Source organism: Streptopelia decaocto (genome assembly GCF_964273445.1).
Source record: "Streptopelia decaocto genome assembly, chromosome: 8".
NCBI classification, from domain to species: domain Eukaryota; kingdom Metazoa; phylum Chordata; class Aves; order Columbiformes; family Columbidae; genus Streptopelia; species Streptopelia decaocto.
Window position 1 is genome coordinate 12,309,672 of NC_138662.1, and position 17,003 is coordinate 12,326,674.

The 17,003-nt window shown below is 42.1% G+C and overlaps 1 protein-coding gene across 9 annotated transcripts in view; it reads left to right on the plus strand.

Moving 5' to 3' along the window:
• The window catches only part of FOXP1 (forkhead box P1), a 383,067-nt gene that overhangs the window by 161,563 nt on the left and 204,501 nt on the right, over positions 1-17,003 (plus strand). The window lies entirely within an intron of this gene.

Below are 17,003 nucleotides of genomic sequence, written 5' to 3' on the forward strand. Positions count from 1 at the left end.
AGTCCCTTGCTTTTAAATTAACTCCTTGCCTCTCTTCTGGTCCAAAGTTTCAAGTTAGAAAGGAATATTAACATCACAAAAGTGGTGATTCACAAAATTAACTTGCAGAAGAGGAGAGTAACGCAGATCAGTGTTTGGTGCTGAAGGGTGTCATCTGACTGAGGTTCATATGGCTGCTTTATAATCACCTTCTTTCAGAAATTAATAGTCGGTTAAGCACCATAGCAACAAGCAACACTGATGTAAGCGTTGAGCAGTGGCTGCTGTTCGCTGTGATGTCAGTGCTCGTTAGTGCTGTTCTCTTGACCTTGTTTGAATATAAAATGGTGATTTCATTTTAAACTTAGAATTTTACAGAATGACTAAAAGCATCAAAGTGAATTAGAGCTATTTTTATTTTTAATTTTATTAAAATGTACTTCAAGGGGAAAAAATGTCCCTGTTCTCTTCTGTTTTAAATTAAAATAGATCTGAGGACGATGTGGGGTTTTTTTTCAGTTCTTTGTTGCCAAAAATATCTGTTTAGTGAGGATGAAATTCATGAAGTTGATGTGAGTATCGCAATCCTTGGCCATGCCAATGGTGTGTGTCAGCTGTATGATATATGCCTCTCTTCAAGATTTGAATATTACTCCCTTTTTTATGGTGGAGCCCATGAGGTATTAGATGCATTTCAGCTATTGAAGGAGCAGCAGCTCCTGCAGTTTAAGATGATGGTTGTTCCTTGCCCTGCAGTGGTGTTCCCACTTTGCTTTTTTGTGAAGAAGGGAAAAATTTGAAGACCCAGGTACATCAGAGGGGCTCAAAATTTATGGCATTCTGGTGGAGCTATGGGTCACGTGTTGCCATGACGCTATGCAACTCAGGAAAATAAAAATTTTAGTTGTAATAAATGCAAAACACTATCTTCAGGCTAGCCTGAAGTTTGTAGGCCATGTCTCTAAAAGCAGACATATTTTGTGTTGCTACAATCATGATACCACACTTGCCAGACATATGCCCTGTGGTGTGCATCCTTTGGCAGTACGCAGTTTGGGTGATTTGTAGAATATATCACTGGAGAAGACCGTTAGATCTTTCAGTCTGACCTCCTGAGTATTGCAGCTTATTGAGTGTCACGCCATACCCCTGGGCAGAGCTGGTAAGTAGGGTTCAGTCAAACTCTGTCTCCCAGAAGATGATCCAGGCTCAGCGGGAAGACGCTGAGGACTGGAGAAAACACCATGGATCAGCTACGGTGTGTACATGTGGGATGCATGTTCAAGCACGTGTTTTCAAACTGCACAACAAAATGTGTGATATGATGAAAAATAAGTTGTTCTATGTGTTGTCCTCTAGCGTTAGGACTTGTTTCTCTGAAAATGTTCGGCTCTGTCCTGCTGCCACTGCCATCTTCAACAAAAACCTATTTTGCTGTGGGTTGGTCCATAATCTTGCAACATATTCCATAAAATAAAGCCATAATGAATGATATGTGGTCCAAGAAGCTGGATGTCAAATTTCAACTGGGTGAGAATTGAAACTGCCGAGATAATAAACCATGAGAACAGGAGATAGTAATGGAAATAGTGATAGAGTCCTAATTAGAGTAGTGCCACTGAAACAGGGAAGGTTAAGGGTTTGGTTGATTGAGTTTGAGCTCAATTGCTTGATAGCTTAATTTCAGGTGAAATCCCATCTTCCGAGTTAGTGGTTAAGCCGCTCGGTGCGGTTACAGAGCAGGACTCCGTGCTCCTCGCGGAGCGGCCGCGGGGCCCCGGGTGTCCCAGCATGGCGAGCGAGCCTGGCCTGGGCACGCCGCGGGGGACACCGCGCACGCTGCGAAAATAGATTTGTGTACCGCCAGTTTTGTTTGCTTGCTTGCTTTATTTTTTCTCTGAGCTCCAAAGAGCTCCGAACAGAGGCGCAAATAACAAATAGATACAGCAAGGGGCTTTGATGGTTAAACCTTCAGAATTAAGATGTTTACATTCTCCTTTATTTAGCGCTGTTAGGCATAATGCCTAATTATATGCCAGTTTTTCCTCAAAGTAAGAACTTGAATTGAAATGTTTGATTTGGGGAGAAGGGAGGGGAAATGTATTTTTACAGAATTATGGACAATAGTGTTAGTTTTCCAGGAGCAGTCATTTGTTTGAATGTATGTAAAAGCATTTTCAATAATCAAACACCATTCAGTGAGCATTGTAAATCAGGGATAGCTTGCATGCTGAAAAATTGAAAAGTACAAAACATGCTACTAAAGTTGTACATAATTGATAACAAAAGACACATGCAGACTTTTAAGATAGCAAAGATAGAATCCTTTAGAAAACCTTTAACAGGGGAAAAAAATCAACACAAAGGATTTAGCAAAGTTGCACTTAGTTTAAAATTTCAAATCTTAATGCTTGTCAGAGTTAAATAGTGATTAAATATTGATAATAAAACAGAAGCTGCCTGCTGTATCTCAGAACAGAATGAGATGATCAGCAGATAAATCTGTGGGTTTGAGCTTTTGCTTTTATATGCACATACATATATATATATATACACTTTATTTTTTTTCCCCTTTAGGCCAGGAGAAAGGCCAGAAGGACTTTTTTTCATAAGCTTAATACAAGAAACGGATTGTGCAGTTTGTGGAAAAACAAAACCACAATGTAGTTCTGGGACAAAAATAAAACAATCTGAAGAGTCCCACCACTTTGTTTCATGAGGAAGAAGCACAGCTCTCAAACCAGGTTGGCATGTCGCTATGCCACGTCTTTGCTGGGCAGAGCAGGAGGAGCTCCTGGCCAAAGAGAAAACCCTGAAACAAACTTGTTCGGGGAAGCTTCTGTTCATGAAGGGTTCAACAGCGTGTGCAATTTCTCCCCAGCACTCTTCCTTGCTAGTGACTTTCCAGAAGATGTGCTGGTGACATCCTTAGTCCTGACAGTGATGCTTGCACGTCAGGCAGTGGGAAGTTAGTAGAGTGATGTTTTCCTTACTGAATTGGACACCTTGACTTTTCTTGCTTTTGACCTAATGGTCTTAAAGTGTATTACAGAGCAGAAATAGCCATCATTCTAGGAGATCGCATATGTGGCTGCTTCTGAATATGGGTCTTGTGACTTGGGTGCATTCATAAGAAAAGTTGTTATGGAGCAGACAGTCTGGTTCTTGGATATGTTCTCCAATGTTTTCTCTGCAACAGACCCAAATTACTTAGAGCTGTACTGAAAGCATTTTGCATGAGTGCTTGTATCACCCTGGAAGGAAACAGGAACCTGGGAGATCCCCAGTGACACCTGCTGCTCGCTGGCTCTGGGGTGGCAGTTGTGTAGCTGGAGCCACTGGTGTTCATCAGGCCACATCTAAGACTGGAGAGGTTGTAATATCCTATTTGTTAAGACCTTTGAGTTACTCAAATTGAAAGGTTACAGTGCAAAGTGTTTCTGTAATTTCTGGTAACAGAAATTGCCATATTACCTGCATCTTTTGGGGTAAACCCTGAAAAGCTTGTGTGTGGGCCTTTGGAAACACAAACTGTTTGAAGACCTTGTCTATTTGAGTGAAAAGTTTAGTCCAGAGATGGGTGAATCTGTGACTTTTCTGAAGCAATTGGATCAAGAAGATGTAGAAAATAGATTAAGACATTTTGGAAAAATTTTTAAAAAGTATCTGAGCAAATCTCATTAACATGGGCCACTAGCAAGCTGTATTGAAGATTTCAAAGATCTGTCAGAGGAGTTCTTTTTGTGCTATTGTCTGGCAGCATTAGCAATCTCAAGAGAACATGTTTCTTTTGTTTGCTTTTGGCCCATTTAGCTTTTCTTCTTTTTCTTCTTCTTCTTAATGTTCCTTAATATATTATGAATCTTCAAGTGGGTTGGTAGGAGAATGTTTCTTAGCTTTATGATAGTCAGTAGCAGGTTTTGATGCTCTTATCTGATGCTTTTGGACCAAATCCTTCTGGTCTTCATGAAGACTGCTAAAGTGAGCAAATTTTGGCCAGTAATTTGCATAATTTTGCAGTGTTTCTTTCATTAGCTTAGGTGGGTGCTCAGTATGATCTTCCATAAAATGCAACTGCTGATTTGTATTACTTAACATGTATTCAAACTACCATAATCTGTTTAGAATCTGTGAAGAACGTGAAGCACGAGGCTGAGCGGTTCATCCACACCTCTAGATTTGGCAACCACTTGCCTAATCTGTACCCGCAGATCAAACACAGTTGCATATACTGAAAATGGCCCAACATTTGAAGGTTAAGCAGCCATAAAGGCTGCACTGATGTTCACCAGTTGCTGAAAAGTGCTGTGAGGTTCATTAAACTAAGCTGGCATCAGAGAAGGCCCAACCGTCCTCACCTCATGCATTTCACACAAAAATGGCTGTATTGGCAAGTGCCATCATGGAGCCCAGGGCTGCAGCCTCCCTGCCTGTGGGCAGGTGTTTGAATTCCTCCCACTGCCCTTCTCTGTACGAGTAAATTTAAGCTATGTGCATCCCAAGATGAAGACACGACATCCCGCGCTAGGCACTGATGCATCTGTAAGGGACTTTTAAATGTTTGTTTCAGTGATGGGAAGTGCTGTTGAAGCTGGTTGGACTCATTATCCTGAACTGCTTGGGAAAGGGTGCTGTAACAGCTGTGTTGAGGAAGTTGGAGCCTGTTCTTGTGCTTTCAGTGGTCCATGAACAGCTTCTCCTCTCTCATACCGGCTGTAGCTTTGCTATGGCCAGTGTTCAAGGGGTACATCGCTGTGTTCAGCTCTTTTAACTTGGTCTGACTACAGATGGACCAAGGAAAGGGCTCATAATACACAATGCAATGCAGACTGTGCCATTTCCAGCCTGGTTCTTTGAGACCAAGCTGGATAATATGTCAAGACATGCTGAATTTTATCATAGCTTGGGTGAGGAAGGAGTTGGGAATGGCATAGGTGTGGTAACGGCATCAGTGTTCATCGCTCCAGAACCCAGGCATGGGCTGCAGGTCAGACAGCCTGAACTCAGCTCAGCCCCAAACCCAAATGTTATGGAAAGATCCTGTTTCAAGGTTTCTTTCTGCAGCAGGCAAATAACTCTGAATGAAGAGTTGTGCTGAAATGTCCTTGTGCGGGTTATGCTGCTGGGCCGGTGGATGCAATGGTCATTGCCGCTTGCTGATGCAAATAGGCCGGTGGGTTTCCATGCACATCCCCGCTGTCTGTCAGCATCTCACGGCCCTGCCTGCTTCACAGCACAAGGGCAGCAGCCACTTGTAGATTTACAGGCTTGAATCCTGCCTTTAGAAAACCTGTGTCACAAAGATGGTTGCACACTCCTGTGTTATAAAATCTAGGGATGTGGCAAAATGACACCAGAAATAGATTCTTATTGCATATTTCATATTTTATTTGGTCATCTCTTAGGTCATCGCCTGTTGCCTTCTACCACACCAGAAGTGCATCTTCTGCCGTGCTTACATTATTGTCCTGCAGCGGTAGCCAACCATATTTTACAGTGGCAGTGTCACAAGACCAGTGATGTCAGTGGGCGTTACAGGAGGCCACCCTTTGTATTTGGTACCTTGTACTAAAGCCAAGACAGTTTTTTGTCCCCAACTGCCTGCCCATATTTCTCATTGCAACAAATGAAAGCATTTTTCACTGCTGCTAATGGCAGGAACTTCAAACGCCACCTCCGAGATGTTTAATTGCAAAGTGTTTCTCCCAGTGCAATCTGTGAATTTTAATTTGGGGCTGTCCCACCTCTGCTGGCCATATACTTTTCCGTGTGTTTTGTGTAATACAGCTTAATTGCTCAAAAGGGTCATTTCTGACTCTGAGCTCACTGTTTATTTTTTTAGTAGGTTAGCACAAACATTTGGACATTTGTAACTAAGACTCTGACGTCATTTCCATTGCAAACCATTAATATCCGTAGTTTATAATATGGCTTTTCAAAATAGATTTTTGTTGAAATATGATGATCTCTTTCTATTTATTTTTAAGTAGAATTGTTATCCCCCCCTTTTCTTTTTTTTTAGAAAAAGGGAAAAAAGACAAATTGGTGTATTTTGAGTCACAGGTCTACTTTATCCTCTTGTCATACCCTTTTTGTTATTTCTGGTAGCCCCTATGTTTATCCATATTAGTTGTAGTATAAGTGTTTAATTTAATCCTCTGACATGTAGAGGGTGAGTGGATCCCACTGGTGGAAGGAAGCGTCTGTGGAAGGGCACAGCATTTCCTGCTGCGGGGGCACTTCCACCAATGGAACAGCCGTGCGCAGTTGGGATGTTACTAATTGTCTGGGAGGATCTTAGAAATAGAAAGTGCTACATTTAAAAGCCAACAACAGCATAAATCAATAATATAGGCAATGAGACCATTTCCTTTTTGGAGAGGAGGGGCATTTTTAAAGCCCTTTCTAATTGAAAAAATGTAATGCAGTTTTTACGCTTTGTGTTTGCTTTATTGCTGACATCCTTCTCCATCTAAATTTTATTCCAATAATTGGGAAAGGTAATTTTTATTGGGAAAATTTTGCTTTTAAAGCTTTACTGAATGCAAATTGAACACTGTTAAATATCTTATTATTGGCAAAGAACAGAAAAAATATTTTGGAAAAAGTGCAAATTCTTTTGCATCTTTACTCCTCTTTAAGATCTGATGTCCAGCAAGAAAAGAATGTGTGCATTTATTGTTTGCTTCCTTCTGGTTTAAGGAGGGAGAGATGATTCCTTTTGGTGCTACTCGCTTAGAGTGTTCAAAGCTCTAAGCTCAGTTTTGGAGACCGTTAAAACAAGCCCACAGGAGGTCTTGTAAAAGTTGTAAGAAATTGTAAGCATGTCTGCTGAGTCAATTATGTGAGACAAATTGCCAGGGTAAGGCTGCAAGCTTCCAAACTTGTTATTTACTCTCTGCTATCTTTAAAACAATTCATTTCTGCCTTTGATTTCACAGCAGATAAATACATGTTTTGGAGAGAAAAAAAAAGTATTAATTAGAAAAAATATGGAAAAATTTATCTGGATTTGTATTTGTGTAGTTAAAAGGAGAGTCTGGCTTGTACTTCTTTTGAAAGTTGAATAACTGGAAGATTATAGTTTAAAAATGTAGACCTTGGCTTTTAAAAATTTCTCCACAATGAGACACAAGTTCATGAGGCAATATCTTTTTAGATAATTTGAAATTTAATATTGAAGTTATTTAAAAAATTATACATTTTGAATCTCTGAGAACATTCGCTTTTTTCAGAGTTTATTAACCCTTTAATAAGCTTCAGAAAACTGCCTGAAGAATAGTAGAAATCCAGCATGTGCACAGTGTAAGTCCCACGTGTATAGTGTGTGCTCGCTAATTCTCTCAAAGTTTGTGTAGTTGGCGTGTTGTGTGTTCCTGGTACGCGGGCCAGCTGGAGCATTACCGCTCTGTAAGCTGCCGTGGGTAACTCGATTTGATCAACCAAAGTGTTTTCTAGATACTTGATAAGGTCGAGAAGTCCTGTGAAGTCCTTTTCCTCCATTCCCAGCACAGCTGGTATGGAAAGGTCAGAGAGGAGCTGGGGAAATAGTTGGGTTTTACTAGACCTGGCTGTGTTTGAAATTCAGGGTAAACTTGTGCAGTGATTCCCAGCTGGGCAGGCCGAGGAAGGTTGTGGTGCCGTGTTCCATCACCTGTGGCACTGACACCCCAGCGCCTGAGGAACCTGTCTTTGAAGTGGCCCTGCCAGAACCTACTGGAGGGGAAGGGTTTTAGTTACAAGGTGCCTGAGAACCCTCAGTGAGCCTGAGACCACCATTCAGAAGAAACATCCATTCTTGTACCTAGAGTATGCATTAGGTGATGTTGGATCGGAATTAGATATTTCAGCATCCTCAAGCATTGCTGGTGTGGAACAAAAGGTTCCTGTGCTGCACAGGGCTTGTCATGCACAGCGATGGGCAGACACACTGTCTGGTGTCTTGTGCATTGCTGTCTCAGCACACATCTCACTGCTGCCTTGCAGACTTGGGTTGTCTCTGGTGTCACAGGTGTTTTGTGTGATGTCCTCTGTCCCAACTCACCTAATCTTATCCCCTCCTTACATCAAAAGGGTGGATGTATATGTGTGTAGGTCTGTTGAACTCAGACATCTGATGAACTGTTGTAGGGGAGCGAACTTTCTGGTCAGTATGTTGGTTGGGAATATTGGCAGTTGGTGGGTTTTGAGATGTTTTTTATAGAACATCGGGAGAAGTCATTTGTCCCTTAAAGTAACTCCATGCTTTCCCAGCTCTTCCCTCTGGTTCCTGCTGTCTTCTCTCAGATAGCAGGGGCCTCTCCAGGTGGTCACAAGCAGCGAGGGGAAGCCCTGAGTGTTCCCTGTGCACTCCATCATCATGAGGCCACACACCCTCAGTTCCCCACTTGTGTCTCCTCTCCTGTGGTTCTGTCTTCCCTCTTAGCAAGAGTAGGGCTGCCCCCAAACAGAGAAGGAACACTGAGTTAGGATCTTCATCGTGCTCAGACCCAGTGCTTTCACAAAGCACAGTGGAAGGGTGGGCTGATGGTGATGTGGGAGAAGGTTGTGTGGGGACCTGTGCTGTGCAGGAGACAGTACTGGTGGGACAAGAAGTTCTTCCCCCAAGAGGAGGGAGAGAAAAAGGTCCAGACAAGCTTTGTGGATGTTTGAGGAGACCTTCCCTTTACAAACAACTGTAGAGAGACTTTCCCAGGTTTTGTCCTCTGACATTAACATTCTGTCTGGTCACCACCCATGAAGAGCGATCTGTGGCATCATCTGGGTAAGACCTTACTATATGTCTGCAGGAGAACTGGAGTTTATCACAGTTTTATATTGGGTTTCCCTCAGCATGTAACTGGATGCGTTAATAGTGACATGATCCCAGTGTGACCTGGACTTTAATGGGTTTGAACTTGGAACTGCTGAAACATTAAGAAAAGCCCTCGCTCCCTGCATGTATTCAGCAGCTGCTTTTTATATGCAGAGCTTGGAGGTGCAAAGGTTCAATGGTGGTGTATTTTCAACTTTCAGATGAAAAGGACTAAGTAACTGCCAAAAAAACTGGGCTATTTCCCTCCCAATGCAGATGTGTGACTGCCAGGATATGCATACATCAAAAAGACAACGTGCCTCTGAGCAGTTTAAAACCTACTGCTTTGTTTTGTTTTGCTCAAGGCAAACAAAATGTCAACCCCCTCAATCCTGGGAGAGGGTTTTCGCTGCTAACGTGTGCTTTGCGCAGAGCCTGAATGGGCAAATCAGGATTTGGGGTTCGTTTCCTACCTCTGCGGCTGATTCACTCTGTGGCATGGGTACTGTTTGTTCTGGACAAAGCTTTCTTGTTTTTTCTTGACTTCGTACGTTGCCAGCTGTGCATGATGTACCATCCAGAATATGCTGTGGCAACAAGGCTGTGATTTGATTTTCCCATCTGCATCAAGAGCCAGATTTGCCCCTTGCCCCCCAGAGGGACATCGCAGGTTAGGTTATCTGGCTGCTGTGTGTTCAAGCAGCTCAGAAGGGTACAGATTGTTCCTTTTGAAAACCAAAACAAAACAACCTGAAAAACAAAACAAAACCAACAACAAAACAAACAAACTCTGCAAGGCCTTATTTTTCTGCAGTTTTGGAAAGCGTGTCCCATTCCTCTACTGCCCAGCCATATACCTAAAGCAACTTTACCAACTTTCAGCTTAAAAGGAATTCCTTTACAAAGTTAACAGCTACCTGTGAGCACAGGGGTGTAAGGGAAGGCCTGATTCCACTCGGTGTTAGTGTTCCCCGTGGAGCTCTGCAGCAATGATGGAGAAGTTCCTCACATGCCACCAGAGCCATTCCCATGGGCTGACGATAGAGCGACTCAGAGTCAAGATGTCTCTTTGTAGAGCTGCTGAGAGATTAACTGACTGCCAGGTCAGACTAGATTACCCTTTCTTTTTGGTATTAAGAGTTACTATGCATTGAGTTTACTTACTAAATTGTTAGCGGGTTGTTGTAATGTCAGCAAAGTCACCTTGCCTTACCCTGCTCCCTCCTGCCCAAAGCCAGGGCAAATCTCTGCTTTGGGGTGTCCATCTCCAGCTCTTTCACAGAGTTGTAACAGCATTATGTTTCCTATATAATACTTTTCTTTTACTAGGGATGTAAATCTTCGGTCTATAGACCTTTGGTTCAGATTTTTCTTTAAAACATTAATGAGCGTTGTAGTTTTGGGGGAGAAAAAAATTACAAGTAATGATGACATTGTGTAAAAATGTAGCAGCTGAAGCATATGTTCTGTTGGTTTGCCTTGTCTTATAGGAACATCATTTTTGCACATCACTATTAACAATGCAAACACCCTGAAATGCTAATAGCACTAGTAAGCTTTTAATTCCATGGAATTTATTGCTTGCTGTATTTCCATGAATTTATAACGCTTTGATTCTTAAGAGCCCTATTTAATCAGTTTTGCCTGGCACAGAACATAATAAACAACTTGCTGGTGCTAAAGTGCCACATGGGGGAGGCTGCTAACAAGAAAGTTAAATGCTTCTGCCACTAGCAGTTTCTTCGCTGTATTTTTCATGAGCTGTTACTAGCAGTAATGTACTTTGCTAGCTTTAGAGCAGTGGTTAAACACAGTGACAAACCAAACAGCGCTCTGGCGCTGTAAACACCCAAAGCAATACCATTTTTGTTCAGAGCTACAGTTTAAACCATGCTTGAGGCTCAGGATCATTTTATGGTGATCAGTGATATATATATATATATATATATATTTTTTTTTTTTTTAAGATCTCATTTTCCCTGATATCTTACTATAGGGCTTCTAGGAATAACGACTGGTATTGATCAAGAAAAGCAGTGTAGGGGGAGAGAGAAGAAAAATTGAAATACCTTAAAAAACAGTTCTTGTTTGTTTATGGTGCTCGACCATAAAAGTACAAAAGACTGTCTTGGTAGAAAAATACCAGATTATCAAATGCTTTAAAGCAGAAAATGTCATTTGAGTCTCAAAACTGCACCAACTTTATATAATTACCCTTTTAATTATCCCCAGTGGCCCATGAAATTTGTAAAATAGAGCATTGAGAGTTTGATTTACTTACATGTTGCACTTTAGTGTAACGGTCTTAATGAATATTGTTTAGTGCTCATGTCAAGCGGAGATTGCTGAATGCAGTAGAGAGGTGCACGCTGCAAAGCTCCGTATTCAGAGGGGAACTGTGGAAACTCCACCTTAAATTAAGAGTATATCCGTGTGTAAAGCAATATGCTATGATTTTTATTGCCTGAATAGAAACTATGTTGATTTTATCTCTGCATGCAAAGTGGTTTACTATATTTTCTTTATTTAAGTATGCTAAAGAAACAACCATTTTTAGGGAATTTATTTGGTTCTGTGGCAGTCTTCCTTGTTACAGAGAATAGTTGTGTCCTTCCTCTAAAGGGCCAGAACGTGGAAGCAAGCTCTTTAATTTGCTCTTAGGGCCTAACTGGTTTAGCCTCTGGTAATGGAAATAACACTGATCAATATTTGATGTGGGGTTGCTGTGGGGTATCCAAATATCATTTATTGCCAAGAAATTGCTAGAATAGGCTTGAAGGAAATGTAATACAAAGTGTAGGCTAAAAATCCAGCTAAATTAAAGAGGCATCTTCAAAGGTGAATGGAAACATCAGCAAAGAGTAACAGTAAAAAGAAATAAAGTAGAGTCTAGAAGGGTTGGATAATAGGATGTAATAGCTGGTGACCTCTAAATTATTGGTACAAATCTGAGCGAGGTGGAGACTCAGTGGGAAGTATTTGCATGTGAAAATGGTCATAAAATGCTTTCAAGTGATGGTCTGGTCCTCAGGATCCATCTGCTGACAGGTTGGGGAGATTTGATACCGTGGGTGAATGACTCTCAGAAGGATGCGCTGCCCTCCTCTTGGCCCACGTGCTGCTTTTTCCTTTCACCTACTGAATTCAGCAAGTGTTAAGAACGGCACGAAAGTGCTGGTGAGGGAGGTTGGACCAGTGGTACGACTACTTCAGCATCTCTAATAATGTACGTGACCAGGTGCCTCCAGAGAAGGTGGAAAAAAGCCCGAGGTTTTACTTGCAAATGTTTTTGTTCATGTTTTCCTGTATTCACTGCTCTGACATTCTCCATATTCCTCTTATCTAGCTATGTGCTGCTTTCATTATCCTGCTGAACTCATGAGATCTTTGCATGGCTTCAAATTTCATGGATCAATTTGTATAGTGTTGAGTTAAAACTCAACTCTCAAGTTGTTTTTCCAATTTGTGAATATTCCTGTACAATTGTGACATATCATTTATGAATAAATACTGGAGCTGGAGGACAGAAACAACAGAAAATCAGTTATTTTGCAACTTTCACAAAAGTTGAGTTCAAATCCTGGATTAGATGAATGTCAAAAATCTATTTACATCCCAAGCACCAAGATTTTATAATACATTTTTTTCTTGAAGTAAACAAAAGAATTAAGTGTTCGGTGTACAGCTGAAAATTGCAAAGGCAAAGTTGTATTAATTGTTTACGGGAACAAATTTCAGGAAACTGATTTCTGGAATTCTGAAATTTGAATTTATTTATATTTGAAAATACCTTGTTTAAAAGAAGCTTGAGGGAACAACCTATGAAGAGGCCAATTAAGCACTTTTGTACAACGCCGAGCACAATGGGGCTCCTTTTTTGTTTGTTGCGAGGCCCTGCAATAATAAACAAAATTACTGCTAATAATTGGGAGCCTTGATTTGAAGTCGTGCTGACTGCAGGACACAGGCAGTGTCAGTTTTCAGTAAGTGCATCAAGGCTGACCTTGAACTTGTATCTGCTGATAAGCGCAGTGCAATAGCCCGGTGGTGTCTGAGAGCGCGTCATCGTGCTCAGCGCTTGGTCGGCTTTGCTGGGGTTTCTTTTCCCCTGGTCTCATGCCCTTTCCATGACCGAGGTCTGGATGAACCAGGTTCTCCGGCTGCAGCATGGGTGGCAGCAGCACCGCACATTTCCTGGGTGCTCCTGGTGCCAGGAAAGCCGTGCCGAATTTGGTAGAGGAACACGACAAGATAAATTTGTTGTAACAGAAGCGGTTATTTTGGCTCCGTTTTATTTCATGAGGTATGTTTTCTGCCTCCTCTACTGCTGTGCATCACTCCCTTCCGCTTGTACAGCTTTTTAAATGTGTGTGGTATCATATCACACTCTGGTCTTAATATTCCAGGAGGTGGTAGAAGACAGTGTATTTGTCTGTTTTTTTGCTATTGAAAGGGTTGAAAGTTTGCCTGAAAGCCAAATTGCATGGCAGGAGATTACGAAACGTCTAGTTTCCAAATCTGATTTTTTTTCCTTTGCAAATTTTTTCTTGCTTGCTCAAAGACAAGATTCATCTTGAACAGCCCCGACTGAGGTGGTGCTCATAACCACACTGGAAAATGTCCTGTGGCTTGGAAGAGCAGCTGGTTGGAAGTAGGACAGTTTTTCAGGAGCAGTTAAGATGCTTTCACTTCTCAGCCCATCTCACTTCATACTCGCATGCAAGCGTTGTTGGGCTGTGGTGACAGCATGGTCCTGGCACCGGGCATTTAACAAAGGCACTAATTAGTCGTGATGCTGCCCTACCACAACGGCTAGTTGCGAGTTGCCGTCACGAATCTTGCATCTAGGAGATCATCTCTATAATTTGTGTGTAGGTGTCAAAATTTGGGCAAGAGTTTATGGCACTTCTGGAGCCATTGAACTGCTCTTGTGGTGGCTCAAGGAGGGAAGTAGAAAAAGGCCAGACCTCACTATATTAACTCTGTGTTGTCCAGTGTGTTAACTCAGTATTGTCTTTCCACAGCAGTCTGGCATCATGGATATGGGGAGAAATGTGAACTCTCACCTCAGAAGTAACTAAGAATAAGTGAGATTTCTGAAAGGCGGTTTTACTCCTGTCTGAAATTGGAAGCATGAAGTGGAAGGTTAATAAGAAGAGAACCCTCTGAACCTCGTGGTTAGACTCAGATTTAGCCACCCAGCTGAGGAGGGGTGAGGGAACCGAGCCAAAACCATCACAGAGAGTCCAATCAGATCACTGTAGGCATTCTTGTTTTCAAAGTTGGTAGGAAATGGTTTTCTTAGGAAAAAACTGAATTGATGTTCTTTTTTTTTTAACTTTAGGAGCCAGTTTTCTGATCTCCAGTTAAGATGATGAACTTGTACTGGCCTTGAATTTCGTGTCTCTATTTCACTATTTTTCATGAGCTGTAGTTTGTACGTTTGGCAAATTATATGTTTTTGCAACCCTGCATGCCTCTTGCTTTTAAGGAAAGAACGGAAGAAAGAGGGAAGCTGTGTTACATTTAAATGCTCCTTTGCATATGCTTTTCCATATTCTTGACCGATCTTGCTTTGTTTTATGCATTTGTAGCCTTTTTCTTGCACTTTGTGCAATCGTTAGCATTAATGGAGATTTGCGAGTGTAACAAGAGGAGAATGCCCCAGAGTGTTTTACTTAATTTCCCTTTGAAGTGGAATGAAGATGTCCAATTGGCCATATGCTGTGATTTGCCATCGTTACAAGTAGTTTTTGACTCCTTGTAGTTTAGGTTGATCTTTCCTAGGGACTCTATGATTAACCACATTGTGTTGTATATGACATAGATAGATAGAGAGATAGATAGAGAGATAGATAGAGAGATGCAACGTTTAAAAGTGCCAGTAAATTTCCGAGGCACCTTTTCTAAGCCAGGAGCAAGAAGTGCACAATACAAATGCACAAGAACCGTTTGCCCCTGCAGAAATTGTGCACTCACATGATTAGTGAGGCGTGGTATTAAATTATTTGAGCTTTGTGCATGAATATATACAGAGAGAAGCCTTGGAACTGGGGATTTTGAACATAGTTTTCTTCTTCATGGGCCAAACACTCTGCTGTAGATCAGGCTAAGAGTGTTTCGGTGGAGCTCTGCCCAGGGGTAGCAGCTGAGGAGTTGGTCCTTCTTGCGTGTGTGTTGCACAGTCCCACACCCGGAGAAATGCCTCCTCATGTTTTATGGGTGGACTTTGCAGCCTGATTGGAAATAGAAACACAGTAAACAGCAACTGTGTCTCAGAAATATCCTCAGCAACACAAACTGTCACTATTTCAGCTTCTTTCCAAGGCCCCTTCTTGGGGGGCTGATCCGCAGCTCTATTACGAGCGCTGTAACATAAGCTGCAGCACCAACCCTGGAAAATCTTGTGGTATGGCTAACAAATATCTGCAAAATCTTGTTTGTATGTATGTGTGCTTACGTTTAAGATGCAAACTTGTATTTGAGTGTGCTCTGCTCCTGACAGTATATAGCAGCAAGAGCTATTTGGAAGATCTTGGAAGAGATGGGTTTGTAGTCTGATATTTTTTTTTTACTGTGTTTTTCTCACCCTGATGTTTATTAACATCTTCCCTGATGTCCAGTTACAAGGGATGGGCACATAAAAGTTTACATGGAAATACATTTCTCTGTAAGTGCTCTCTCCCTGTGATTCCTTTGCAGCTTTAAACCAAAACCAGTTCCATCCTGTTTCATCCTTTACCCCTCAGACTTGATAGAGAGGAGGCATATTTTGCTTTTGTCTGAAATCCACCTTGTCCTTTCCATTTTTCACTTTGGTTTGTTAGGTGATTTGGAGTAGTGTGACCAGAGCCCTGTTCGCTTCCAGGGAGAACATCCCAGCTCACCCTCAGGAGAGCAGGAGGCACAGCCCTCACTCCTGCTTTTATTCCTGCTTTCCCCCGCCAAACGCACCGGCACATCCCAAAGTCTCCTTGCTGACCACTAGTGACTTGAAACACTGAAACAGGAGCTTAGAGTCAAGTCCGATATTTTTCTTTTCTGCTTCACTCTACCTGTAGCCGGGCTCTCTGGATGTGGTTCAGTGCATTCGGGGACATGCTGGACATGAAGGATTTGCCCATTTGCTCAAAGAGCTGCCAGTGCCAGTGGCAGCCGGCAACACTTTGGGCTGGTTGCGTTTTCCTCAGCAAAGAGCAAAAAGAGGGCAGATGGGAATATGGAGGGCATCTCGTTAGACTGAGCCAAGAAAGACGGAAGGGCTGAGCTGTGACGCTGATGCTGTGTCCCCGGGGCCAAGAGACGTGTGTGGCAGAGCGATCCACCTCCATCTTCTTGCTCCCACCCCTTTTCTTAAGGATTTTGCGATGCTCTGTGAGTTCTGAGACACACCTGCAAGCCAGCCACCTTGCAAGGGCTTCATGTTGGACAGGAATTCTCTCCGGAGTTTCTCCTTTTTGATCCAACTTAATTTGAACAGTGAGCTAACGAGGTGCTGTAATAATTTTTTCAAAGCAGTTTTGGAAGACAAGCTCTGTTTGTAATGGTTTTAGTTTTGCTGCACAGCCACCCCTTGACCTGACTTGTTTTTTCTACTTTAATTCTGTTCTTTGCCACAGCTGGAGTATGTAGGACAGAGCTTTGTCCTTAACCAAGGCATTTAAAACTGATGAGCAGTTTTGGAGTGCCTAACTTAACAGACATTGAGATCCCAGAATCAATAGATGGATTTTGGGCAAAGTCCTTGCTCTTTGTAGCAGATTCTGCTGGTTGGGTTTGGTTTGCAAAGGTTTGACGGGTTTGTTCTGCCTTTCCTAAGGGCCTTTGTCCTTCCTTTAAAAGAAAAATGTACCAAACACTGCAGTAAAAACAGGCCCTACCCAGAATTATTTGTTTGGTTCCTTTCCCTGGTGGAGCTTTTACCTTCTGCAATGCAAACAATATGTTTGCAACATTGGAGATCTTAGCTTGAGTACAGGATGTTTTTTAAAAATGGTTTGATACCATATCTGCTACTTAGCCAAAAAACAAACAAACAAACAAAAACAACAAACAAACAAAACCCCCAAACCCAAATTGAATGTTACTATGTGTGAACTGAGCTGAAGGACTGGTTCTTGTTTCTTCTCCTACCCCATCCCAGTAGGGCCCGTAGGCTGACACGGCGCCATCCTGGAGCTCCAGCAGGTCCCTGGGTAGTTTGGGAGGAAAATACAGGAGTGGAACTAAA